This window comes from Bombyx mori, chromosome 13 (assembly GCF_030269925.1).
Source record: "Bombyx mori chromosome 13, ASM3026992v2".
Taxonomy (NCBI): Eukaryota; Metazoa; Arthropoda; class Insecta; order Lepidoptera; family Bombycidae; genus Bombyx; species Bombyx mori.
This window is the reverse complement of record NC_085119.1, coordinates 5,639,963-5,653,505: the sequence shown is the minus strand read 5'-3', so window position 1 is coordinate 5,653,505 and position 13,543 is coordinate 5,639,963. Positions and strand designations below refer to the sequence as shown.

The 13,543-nt window shown below is 37.3% G+C and overlaps 1 protein-coding gene across 7 annotated transcripts in view; it reads right to left on the bottom strand.

The window, feature by feature from the left end:
- Positions 1–12,350, bottom strand: part of LOC101740969 (lipopolysaccharide-induced tumor necrosis factor-alpha factor homolog) — a 45,635-nt gene extending 33,285 nt beyond the window's left edge. The window contains exons 1-5 of one of the 7 annotated variants that reach the window (XR_009974616.1): positions 11,727–12,350; positions 10,831–11,089; positions 4,217–9,512; positions 1,952–2,210; positions 140–398 (exon numbers count right to left, since the gene is read on the bottom strand). The gene's annotated coding sequence lies outside the window, so the exon portion shown is untranslated. Of the gene's footprint in view, positions 1–139; positions 399–1,233; positions 1,607–1,951; positions 2,211–2,948; positions 2,965–3,044; positions 4,131–4,216; positions 9,513–9,550; positions 11,090–11,726 lie in introns of those variants that run through there. The other 6 variants (XR_009974625.1, XR_009974619.1, XR_009974618.1 and 3 more) reach the window with 6 other exon arrangements.
- Positions 12,351–13,543: the final 1,193 nt, after the last annotated feature.

The window sequence follows — 13,543 nt, the reverse complement described above, 5'->3', positions numbered from 1 at the left end:
TTTTAATTTTTTATTAAAATAAAATCCACAGATTATCATGCCTTAAATATGGAATACGAAATATGGTAAAGTTTTTTGCATAATAAAGCAATACCTATCTCAATTATTCTATTGTAACTTCGAAAAAAAAAACACATACCATAGACAGCAAAGGAGTAAAGCACACAGGTGGGTTTTCGTCGCCGATACATATTCTACTCTGGTCGTGATGGACGCTTTGCAGCTTGGGCAGGTATAGCGTGCAGGCTTAGGGCCCATTTGCGGCGCTTGAACTGTGATGAACTGTTGAGTCGGCACAGTGGGAACGACATGATATAAATCTGTTTGCATCTGGTTATTGTATGGCGGCGGGTTTTGAGTAGTTTCTGCTATGTCTACGCCAGACAAATCGCCTTGATCTGAAATATAGCTTTTTAATTTGAGAATTCTGTTAACTGACTGACTGATCTAAAATTATCTACAAAATCGTTCAGAACAAAATCTTTTTTTTTTTTTCAATTCGTCGTCGTGGCCTAAAGGATAAGACGCGCCCGGTGCATTCGTATCTAGCGAAGCAACGGTGTTCGAATCCCGCTGGCAGATATCAATTTTGAATACGCTTTTATTAGCTTCAGGCGTATGAATGTTATGGAATGTAACGGGATCTTTGAACATGATTTTGACCCCCTTCAAAACGTCGGATTAACTCGAAATTTGGTATACTTATTAAGAACCGATGACAATTCAATATTAAAAAAATATTGAAAAAATTTAAATTCAACTAAAAAATGAAAAATAAATAATACTTAAAAAAAAAAACTAAAAAAAAAACGCTTTTATAGAAAATCCAACTAAAAAATAGAAAATAAATTTTAATAAGTTTGATTTAAAAATAGTGTAGGTAAGCTCGTCCAATCACCGAAGCAATAAAAAAGGCATTATTCAAAAAAAAAAATTTGGTTCGACAGTTTTTGTATATAAGAATTTTACGGCCTACGCATAAACGAGCTCACAGCGCATATGATTTTAAACGGTTACCGAATCCCATAGATACAACAATGCCAACACCCAACTTGAAACACTAAAATGAAGTCTCGATTTACTAACGGCTGCTTCTCGGAAGAATTAGGTCATTATAAATAATATATCAGTACATACCCCTTTGGGCTCAGACTTTTAATACCTCCGTTGCATTTACGAAGTATTAGTAATACTGATAAACATAAATAAGTACGTAATAAATAAAAAACTCACGCTGCACCAGAGGCATTTTCATTTTATTCTACCACACTGTTTTACCGAACACTATCTATATGTAACCACGTCCGTCTCAGACGATTCACTGTATGTGAATGCGTAAACAATTAACCATTGTTTATGAAATACGCAGAACAGATATGTATTTCAAAAACAAAAAAAATGTATTTTTCAATAGCTTATACATAAACCAAAGACACCTGCATTACAATCTTATGACTCGTTGTCAATAATGACATTAATGCTGTATAGTATTTTCGAACTGCGACTGTTTAAAACCATGTGAGCAGTGAGACCATCTGCCCAACTTAATTTCAGTCATAAGTTTGTATGCAATTGTACGTAATTCAGACATTCAATGTTACTCATAACAATCTTTCGAACTCTTTAAATTGTAGCTGTATGTATAGAGCATAAATATTTATTACTTAAAAAAATTTACATGTATGAATTAATACCTATTTCGGTTTGTTTCTGGTTAACAAATTGTAAATTTTAATTTAAAAAAAACTTGAGACTTTTTTTTAATATTTAAGTTCACTGAATTTCACACTTAATACTTTTTAGAAGTTTTTTTTTTAATTTTTTATTAAAATAAAATCCACAGATTATCATGCCTTAAATATGGAATACGAAATATGGTAAAGTTTTTTGCATAATAAAGCAATACCTATCTCAATTATTCTATTGTAACTTCGAAAAAAAAAACACATACCATAGACAGCAAAGGAGTAAAGCACACAGGTGGGTTTTCGTCGCCGATACATATTCTACTCTGGTCGTGATGGACGCTTTGCAGCTTGGGCAGGTATAGCGTGCAGGCTTAGGGCCCATTTGCGGCGCTTGAACTGTGATGAACTGTTGAGTCGGCACAGTGGGAACGACATGATATAAATCTGTTTGCATCTGGTTATTGTATGGCGGCGGGTTTTGAGTAGTTTCTGCTATGTCTACGCCAGACAAATCGCCTTGATCTGAAATATAGCTTTTTAATTTGAGAATTCTGTTAACTGACTGACTGATCTAAAATTATCTACAAAATCGTTCAGAACAAAATCTTTTTTTTTTTTTCAATTCGTCGTCGTGGCCTAAAGGATAAGACGCGCCCGGTGCATTCGTATCTAGCGAAGCAACGGTGTTCGAATCCCGCTGGCAGATATCAATTTTGAATACGCTTTTATTAGCTTCAGGCGTATGAATGTTATGGAATGTAACGGGATCTTTGAACATGATTTTGACCCCCTTCAAAACGTCGGATTAACTCGAAATTTGGTATACTTATTAAGAACCGATGACAATTCAATATTAAAAGAATATTGAAAAAATTTAAATTCAACTAAAAAATGAAAAATAAATAATACTTAAAAAAAAAAACTAAAAAAAAACGCTTTTATAGAAAATCCAACTAAAAAATAGAAAATAAATTTTAATAAGTTTGATTTAAAAATAGTGTAGGTAAGCTCGTCCAATCACCGAAGCAATAAAAAAGGCATTTTTCAAAAAAAAAAATTTGGTTCGACAGTTTTTGTATATAAGAATTTTACGGCCTACGCATAAACGAGCTCACAGCGCATATGATTTTAAACGGTTACCGAATCCCATAGATACAACAATGCCAACACCCAACTTGAAACACTAAAATGAAGTCTCGATTTACTAACAACTGCTTCTCGGAAGAATTAGGTCATTATAAATAATATATCAGTACATACCCCTTTGGGCTCAGACTTTTAATACCTCCGTTGCATTTACGAAGTATTAGTACTACTGATAAACATAAATAAGTACGTAATAAATAAAAAACTCACGCTGCACCAGAGGTATTTTCATTTTATTCTACCACACTGTTTTACCGAACACTATCTATATGTAACCACGTCCGTCTCAGACGATTCACTGTATGTGAATGCGTAAACAATTAACCATTGTTTATGAAATACGCAAAACAGATATTTATTTCAAAAACAAAAAAAAGGTATTTTTCAATAGCTTATACATAAACCAAAGACACCTAATAAAATACTAACGGACCACAAATGTCAATTGTAGTTGATATCGTGAAATTAGTTTGACAGCTTCATAAAAGAGTATAATATAGTTTTCTAGGTTTCTGTTTCCGATTCTATTTTGGAACTAGGTAAATCGTAAGACTTGCCTAAGGAATCCTGAACCTTGAATGCTCTGAACATTAATATCGTATGATATTTTTATCGAATTGATCCCAAGCAGAATTTGTTCAGACCTATTAGAAGTGTAAGATAGAATTGTTTTGTAAAGAGTCGGAGGGTGGTTTAAAGTGAAGCGCAAAAGTTTGAGGAGTCGTTCGCATGTACAGGTTTGACCAAATTCGTACCAGTAATACTATCGCATTACATATGTTGCAATACGCGCCGTCCAAGATAAAGCAGCAATGTCTGAATTTAAAAATAAAACCCTATATACTTTTAAAAAATCGTTTGATACTACAATTAATTGCCAGCCGTACATAAATTACGAAAACAGCTAAAAACATCATTGACGTGGACGGAATGAACATTACAATCGATCATTATTAATATACACGCTTCCGATATGATTTTTTTTAATTTAAAACTAGCTGACCCGGCAGATTTCGTAGTGCCTTATCTATAAATAAAAGACCTAAACTTTTGTATAAAATAGACTTAAAACATGGGCTCTGGTAGCCCTGCATTTCATATAAGTTCGGCTATTGAATTTTTATGTTAATATGTGATTATTAAAGGCGGTCTGCTAATATGTAGAATATTACGAGGTGCCTTTTTTCTAAGCCAGGGTCGAACCTTCTACGAGGTCCGTCCGCCTAGGGGCTATGGTATCTGAGACTCTGTGTCGAATACAGTAATGATAAAAATTCGTTTTTTTATTATGATTGCATAGAATAGATGTTCGAACGAGGTCATAGCCCACCTGGTGTTAAGTGGATCCCATAGACACCTAAAACGTAAATGCCGCCACTCACCTTGAGATATGACTTCTAAGGTCTCAGTGTAGTTACAACGGCTGCCCCATCCTTCAAACCGCAAACGCATTACTGCATCACGGCAGAAATAGGCAGGGTGGTGGTACCTACCCGTGCGGACTCACAACAGGTCCTACCATCAGTAATTATGCAAATTATAATTTAGCAGGTTTTTATTTTTATTACACGATGTTATTCCTTCACCGTTGAAGTCAATCGTGAACTTTTGTTGGGTACGTATTTCATTAGAAAAATTGGTACCCGCCTGCGGGATTCAAACACAGTTGCATCGTTCGAAAGGAATGCACCGGACGTCTTATCATTTAGGCCACGACGCCTTCACAACTATTAATGGGGGGCTAAAGGCCCCAACAAAACAAGATACCTATTTTTTTTTTTTTTTTTTTTCCACAGGAGAAAATCGCCGGATCCCCACCCGCGCGGCAGGTGGGGTATGTGGGAGTTGAACCTCACTAAAAACTCCTGCCGCTCACAACCGGCGCCCTACCTCGGACCGGGCCGGAGCCCAGTCGGGGCTATTGAAACGGCGGGACAGGGTTGACGCAGAGCACATTACATCCATCCCACCGTCCCACGGACGCCGGACCGGTGGCCGCCAGCGAAACGACCACCGGTTCCCTCGTTCAGCGGGCCGAGAGCCCACTTTGATGGCGCCGCGTTACACCTTCCCCCAGAGCGGTCGGGGGAACGCGGTCTGCCATCACCCGGCTTCCTATTGCGGGTGAGCGTGCAAGCACGCCACCCCACGTCTGGGTCTCTCCCCGCACAAAACGGGTGGGACCCCTAGCTCTTAGGGGGCCAGGTCACGGATACGACCCCGGTCCCGACCCCCTGCTCGGCGGCGGCGGGTTTCTGCGTAGTGAGGAGAGCTTTCCCTCACTCGCCCCGCCGCCTCCTTCTGCGAGATGGTGCACTCGCAGAAGTCGAGCATAGCCTTCCATGACTCATCGCTGCCAAGCATCGACGCCACGACGCCAGGCAGCGACAAGTCAGGTCCTATCTTTGCGACCAGGACACGGCGCTGCACCTCCCAAGCGGGGCAGACAGCGAGCGTATGCTCCGCCGTGTCCAGGTCGTGTCCACAATGGTGACACCTCGTCGTCGGCTCAGCCCCTATCCGGCGCAGGTACTTCCCGAAGCATCCGTGCCCGGTCAGCACCTGCACCAGACGAAAGGTGAGACGTCCTTCGCCACGATTCACCCAGTCATCAAAGACCGGGTAAACCGCCTCGACGGTCCGTAGCCCCCACGTGGGGTTGGCCAATCGCCTCGACAACAAAAAACAAGGTACCTACCTAGTTTTAGATCTTTTAACTCCTAAACAAAGACAGTTCCTGATTAAGGAAATAGCAGCCACATAAATACACACATTCAAATCACAATCCTGATTCGGTTTTATTAACCAGGCGCAAACTAAAGGAACTAACTAAACTAAGCTAAAAAAACTTTCCTTGCAATTCTAGGCACACATTCTTCATCAAATAAGGCTTAAAGATTATAAACTTGGAGAATAACGACATGGCATTGCCAATGTCTATAAGCAACGGCTTACCACCACTTACCACCATGTGGGACGTCAACTTCCACGTAAGCCACTTTATAAAGAGGAAATACAAAGTAGGGTTTTGTTGTATAGATACTAAGCGATTGTAATTCAGTCTATAAAACAAAATAAAATTCATGTTTTACACATTGCGTGATCAGGATTCGAGGAATAGTCAGCGACGGCAACGATAAGGCGATTATCATGACGCATAGCTTTATCGAAGTACCGTTCCGACGCTGACTTCATGTATTTCCGGATTGATTCGAGGCCCAGGTCGTCGTGTAGGTCAACGTTCCTCACGAACCACGGAGCCCCGACGACTAACCTGCAAAAGCGGGATTGTAGGGATTTGAAGGTGTCTATATTTGTGCGGCCCGCGTGAGCGAACACCACACTCGCGTAAGTCATGACGGGCCTTATGCAAGTTTTGTAAAGCGTCACCTTGTTCCGAAGGGATATTTTTCTCTGCTTACAGATCATGGGATAGCCTGCCGAGAATAAATGCGACACGGTCGCGGACTGTTTTTATATGCGGGCGGAATTTCATAGATGCATCCAGAGTGACTCCCAGGTACTTGACCTTCCTGGCCCAGGGTATAGGTTGGCCGAAGAGGGTGAACGGGGGTGTGATATTTCTCCTCCTAATGCGGCAGGAAATAAGCGGTGAGATTTGAATATTGTGCACCAACCGTCTATTTTTTCTATATTTCTAGACTTTTACGTTTCATTTCACACAGAAAGACCTTACAGTATCTTGAAGTCTAGCAGTTTGTACGACTGTATAGTATTCGAAACTTTGGAAATAAAAAACGCGAGATTACACCCCATATGTGGATTTTGATTAGTTCTGTTCTTTGAAGACTACATCACAAAAATAAGAGGTGCTCAGTGTGAAACTCCTCCCAGTCCTAGCTTAGCTCCGAATACCACATTATCTATCTATATATATAAAAATGAATTGCTGCTCGTTAGTCTCGCCAAAACTCGAGAACTGCTGGACCGATTTCGCTAATTTTGGTCTTGAATTATTTGTGGAAGTCCAGAGAAGGTTTAAAAGGAACATTATCATGAAAATGCTCGGAATTAAATAAAAATAACAAATTTGTTTTCCTTTTGAAGTGTTCCCCGTCGGACGGATTCCTTTTGTTTGTTTTAAGTTTATTTTATACAAAAGCTTAGATCTTTTTGACGTGAGAGCGTCTTATAATTCGATGGAACCGGCTGCACGCACGAAAAAACATGACTCATGCGGCGTTACCTCGCTCTGAGGCGTTCCATTTATTTAACAATCGGTTGAGGCACTACGAAGTCTGCCAGGACAACTAGTCAGAAATAAATATAGGCGAAAGTATCTGTTTCAATAAAGCCAACCATGACGACATTTAAGTAGAAACAAAAATCAAATAAATTTGATAAAAATACTGTTTTTCTGTAATCAACTATCATATTCCTCGAAATGATATTTTAATCAAAGAAACTTAAGAAAATGTTCAATGCCCATTGTTCGCGCATCTCACCGTCCTCGGTAAATGAATCAAACTTGTTTTACACCCATCATTTATAACCATACGCATAGTTTTCATTATGTCTAATAACTCAGTACTTAACTAGTTTATTAAAAAAGTTCCGCCTTTGTGAAAGTTGAATACCGAACACAAACGAAGGCGGTACAATTGCCAAATTAGAAAAATAATGGGTTATGTAAATGCATACTCGTGAGGGGAGTAAGGACAGCAAGCACATGTTGTTTTTTTTACTAAAAATGAAACAAGCTATTTTATAATTTTACTACACATCTCGGATTTAATCCATAAATTTAACATTTTTTTAAACACAACTTAAGCTTTTAAACATATTTCTTTTTCATGTCTATATAAAAAAGAATCGTTAAACGAAAAAAAATTGCTTTCCATTGCAAACTTTACTTGAAACTTAATTAATTTTAAGCTAAATGAGCCCTAACGTACAAACAAAACATCGTCTTCGTCTACATCAATTCTATCTCGTAACTGATTCAGTTTTGACGACATAAAAACAATACATAAAGGATAAGTGTTCGTAATAGTATTTTTTTTTCTTTCGTTTCTAATAATTACTTGTTTGCGTTTACTTGTACAGAACCCCGAATATCTTTAGCTCAGTTTACTATAGGATACGTTTACTGTATTCCGTAAAATCATGCGCAATTTACCTCTTCTCAATCACACTCTTCTTCCCGAGTTCCTTCTGCCCCCCATCTCTAACTTTACGAGGAGTGAACCGTATATTAACTATTCGCATTAGAAAACTAGTAGGTGTTAATATTCTACGTATTTCTAAAGCATCCTTCAGTTTACCTCTGAAGGATTATAAAAATAAGAAAAGGACGCCGGTATTTACTTTATTATATCTATAGACTCACAGTAATCAACAAATACAAAAAATCTACATAATATCATGGTCGGTTTATTGGTTAAGCACAAAAACAAAAATCACTTTCATGACGCATCATAAAACAACTTAAACGGTATATGTAATGTTAAAATAATAAAGAAAACTTAACAATGAAAATCAAGAATCAATAGAATCAACCGTCCCTTTAATTTGAAATTATATTACTCACAGGCACTTGTCCGCCCGAATAGCCGACTCAGAAAACATTCTGCAAGTATACTTTGAAGTAGAACCCGAAAACCGTTGTTAATTTTCGCCTAATTTGAGGTCGTTTTTATTCTTAACTAGCTGACCCGGCAGACTTCGTAATGACTCAATCGATAAATAAAAGACCTAAACTTTTGTATAAAACAAACTTAAAACAAACAAAACGAATTGGTCCGACGGGGGACATATCAAAGGAAAAACAAAATTGTTTGTTTTTATATAACTCCAAGCATTTTCATATTTATTCACCTTTTAAACCTTCTCTGGACTTCCACGAATAATTCAAGATCAAAATTAGCCAAATCGGTCCAGCCGTTCTCGAGTTTTAGCGAGACTAACGAACAGCAATTCATTTTTATATAATAATATATAGATTTGAGTCTGTTTGAATTTTGTACGGTAAAGAGTGTTAATAAGTAGGACTAGCGTGGATGTATCACGTAATATGCGTTCAGGACCTTTGATTATATACACGTATATATAATCAAAGTTCAAAAGGACATTTCAAAAATTCTGCTTAAAAATACCACACATAATTAAACTATCAATGTTTACTCGTTAAAATTAAAATAAACCAACCTCAGACCGTCAAAATATATTACTTTAGATACTCATACTAAATTACTTCACTCATATTAAAAGTATGATTTAAACAAAAGTTTTGAAGAAATAAAATTTTTACGAAAGTGCTTATTAATTGAAGAGAACATACAAAATCAAAAACAAAATCATTTGTGTTTGTGTGTTTTAAGTAGGTACCTACGCAACGACTGAAAAATAATGATTCATTAGAAACATTTAAATTTCGAATCAAGACAATAATAATTATGAACGCAATTCTATTAATTTTATAAACGCACAGTACGTAGGTACTCAGTAACACATTATACCTACTCTACGTAACTTTTAGCCACAATGATTAGTCAGAATACAAAACGCCATGTAGGCTGCCACGAACAATCGTAAACGTACAAAAATTAAGATGATTAACCGATGTAGCTCCCGATATACGCGCTGCAGTTCGGACAGTAGTGTGTGGCGTTTCGGCAGCTTTTGCCGCAATAAGGAATGCAAGCACAGGGCCAGCAACTGAAAAAAAAAGAAATAAAAAAATCTCAATTACTTACTTAAGTCGACTTTCCTGTTAGCAGAAGGAACGGGTCTCCGCTTCCTTAAGCCACTTCTGCTACTTCCCTGTATATATTGTTACGCCGGTAAGAGTAATGCCATCTATCGCCGAATAGTCGAACGAATATCAAAGGATCTAGTAGTACCTAGAACGCTCGACAAGTACAACGGCATCTATTGTCAGAGAGCGGAAACACAATATTATGCTCGAAATGTGTGGAATATTCTCGATAATTCTAGGGATGTGGTATCGGCTATAAAAGTGTTGCAGAGATGGCACGCAGTCAGTTAGTAATCGGAACTACTCGAACCGAAACAGCGAACGGATCACCTGAAGCGAAGCGGAAGAAGCGAATTGAGAATATTAAAGTGTTTGCGAAGTATTTTAAGCATTCTAAATGTTGAATACAGTTTTTAGTTGTACTTTGTTGGAACTTTTTATTTATCCCGAACCCCAGCGCGTAACAATATCATACATATAATAAGCCACATCCTGGGACTTCCCTATAATAGATATATAAAACAATAAGAAGATAGATCCTAATGAGAAGAAACGTTGAATGTGAAACACCCAACGATCTTAAGCTAGAATTTTCTCCAATAAAATAGTCAAAATTTAAATTATCTCCGACTTTTAATAGAATCCGCATCTAGTTTTACAACAGCAACCTGACCACTATTTTCCTACACAACTCCTTAATGCCCAATTCCGCATCCATCTTCAGTATTTCACCCGCGAAGCAATCAGGCGTTACGATTTGAACGTCCAATTGTAATGCAGACTACAATCTTATGACTCGTTGTCAATAATGACATTAATGCTGTATAGTATTTTCGAACTGCGACTGTTTAAAACCATGTGAGCAGTGAGGCCATCTGCCCAACTTAATTTCAGTCATAAGTTTGTATGCAATTGTACGTAATTCAGACATTCAATGTTACTCTTAATCTTTCGAACTCTTTAAATTGTAGCTGTATGTATAGAGCAGATATATTTATTACTTCAGAAAAATGTACGTGTATGAACTAATTCCTATTTCCGTTTGTTTCTGATTAAGAAATTGTAAATTTTAATTTAAAAAAAACTTAGACGTTTTTCTAATATTTAAGTTCACTACATTTCAAACTTGATACTTTTTAGATCAGTTTTCTTTTTCTTTTTTATTAATATAAAATCCACAGATTATCATGCCTTAAATATTTTTTTGCAAAGTTTTTCTTCATAATAAAGCAGTACCTATCTCAAATATTCTATTGTAATTAAAAAAAAAAAACATACCATAGACAGCAAAGGAGTAAAGCACACAGGTGGGTTTTCGTCGCCGATACATATTCTACTCTGGTCTTGATGGACGCTCTGCAACTTGGGCAGGTATAGCGGACAGATTTAGGGCCCATTTGCGGTGCTTGAACTGTGATGAACTGTTGAGTCGGCACAGTGGGACCGACATGATATAAATCTGTTTGTATCTGGTTATTGTATGGCGGCGGGTTTTGAGTAGTTTCTGCTATGTTTACGCCAGATAAATCCGCTTGATCTGAAATATTACTTTTAAATTTGAGAATTCTGTTAACCGTTGGACTGATCTAAAATTATCTACAAAATCGTTCAGAACAAAAGCTTTTTTTTTTCAATTCGTCGTCGTGGCCTAAAGGATAAGACGCCCGGTGCATTCGTATCTAGCGAAGCAACGGTGTTCGAATCCCGCAGGCAGACATCAATTTTGAAAAAAATGAAAAATAAATTATTGTTTAAAAAAACTAACAAAATACGCTTTTATAGAAAATAAATTTTAATAAGTTTAAATTAAAAATAGTGTAGGAAAGCTCGTCCAATCATCGAAGCAATAAAAAAAAGGCATTTTTTAATATTTTTTTTGGTTCGACAGTGTTTTTTTATAAGAACTTTATGGCATAGACGCGTAAACGAGCTCACAGCGCATATGATTTTAAACGGTTACCGAATCCCATAGACATAACAATGCCAACACCCAGCTTGAAACACTAAAATTAAGTCTCGATTTACGAATGGCTGCTTCTCGGAAGAATTAGGTCATTATAAATAATATATCAGTACATACCCGTTTGGGCTCAGACTTTTAGTACCTCCGTTGCATTTACGAAGTATTAGTAATACTGATAAACTTAAATAAGTACGTAATAAAAAAAACTCACGCTGCACCAGAGACGTTTTCATTTTATTCTACCACACAGTTTTACCGAACACTATCTATATGTAACCACGTCCGTCTCAGACGATTAACTGTATGTGAATTATGGTGAATGCGTAAACAATTGACCATTTTTTAATGCCGGCCACTCACATGCGCGCAAACATTCGTACAATGTACGTAAGGGCCGTCAAACATTCATTCGCAAACTTAGCAGCTGTGCAAATGGCTTCGCATACTCAATTTGCGAACCCGTTTGCACTTCCTCCTACACTTGTTTACGAATGTCTCACGAATTTCTCCTCCTTTTTAATTCGTCAATAGAACATTGAAGAGAAAAAGAGTTTTGAATTCTTTCCCAGACATCATTAACAGCCATGCTGTTTTTATGGGATTTCTTTTGATGAAGATACGCTACACAGTAGACGTCACGAACTATGAAAATGGCGATACATCCGTTACCTTCGCAATCGTCGGCGCAACTGGGCAAACGAATGTGTGGGAGACTACGCGAAGGTTCGCGGTTCGCGCGCTTTGATGTCTGTTAAAAAACCGACACAGCTTGGAAAATCACGAATACAGCGAAAACTTTGCATAATCATTTGCAAATGTCGTCCTACACTTGCGGTTTTGCGTATTCGTGCGCATGTGAGTGACCGGTGTAAGAAGTACGCAGAACAGACATGTATTTCAAAAACAAAAAATGTATTTTTCAATAGCTTATACATAAACCAAAGACACCTAATAAAATACTAACGGACCACAAATGTCAATTGTAGTTGATATCGTGAAATTAGTTTGACAGCTTCGTAAAAGAGAATAATATAGATTTGTAGGTTTCTGTTTCCGATTCTATTTTGGAACTAGGTAAATCGTATGACTTGCCTAAGTAATCCTGAACCTTGAATGCTCTGAACATTAATATTGTATGATAATTTTTTCGAATTGATCCCAAACAGAATTTGTTCAGACTTATTAGAAATGGAAGATAGAATTGTTTTGTCAGTAAAGAGTCGGAGGGTGGTTTAAAGTCAAGCGCAAAAGTTTGAGGAGTCGTTCGCATGTACAGGTTTGACCAAATTCGTACCAGTAATACTATCGCATTACATATGTTGCAATACGCGCCGTCCAAGATAAAGCAGCAATGACTGAATTTAAAAATAAAACCACATATATTTTTAAAAAATCGTTTGATACTACAATTAATTGCCAGCCGTACATAAATTACGAAAACAGCTAAAAACATAATTGACATGGACGGAATGAACATTACAATCGATCATTATTAATGTACACGCTTCCGTGTTGAATTTTTTTATTTAAAACTAGCTGACCCGGCAGACTTCGTAGTGCCTCAATCTATAAATAAAAGACCTAAACTTTTGTATAAAATAGACTTAAAACAAACAAAAGGAATTCGTCCGACGGGAGGACACATCAAAAGAAAAACAAAGTTGTCATTTTTATTGAATTCCGAGCATTTTCATATTTATCTACCTTCTCTGGACATCCATAAATAATTCCAGACCAAAATTAGCCAAATCGGTCCAGCCGTTCTCGAGTTTTAGCGAGACTAACGAACAGTAATTCATTTTTATATATATAGATAGATATGAACCCCGTGGTCGCTTGAAAACGAAAGTCAATAACGACGATTTAAAGACGGTAGTGGAAGCTGACGATACTCAAACTACCGCTAAGTTAGAAAAAGCTCTCAACGTCAGCATCAAATCAATACAGATCCATTTGCGTCAAATTAAAGGCAAGGTAAGAAAATGTGATGCAACACGTTGATGTACGCCTTAGCTTGCTTAACAGGCA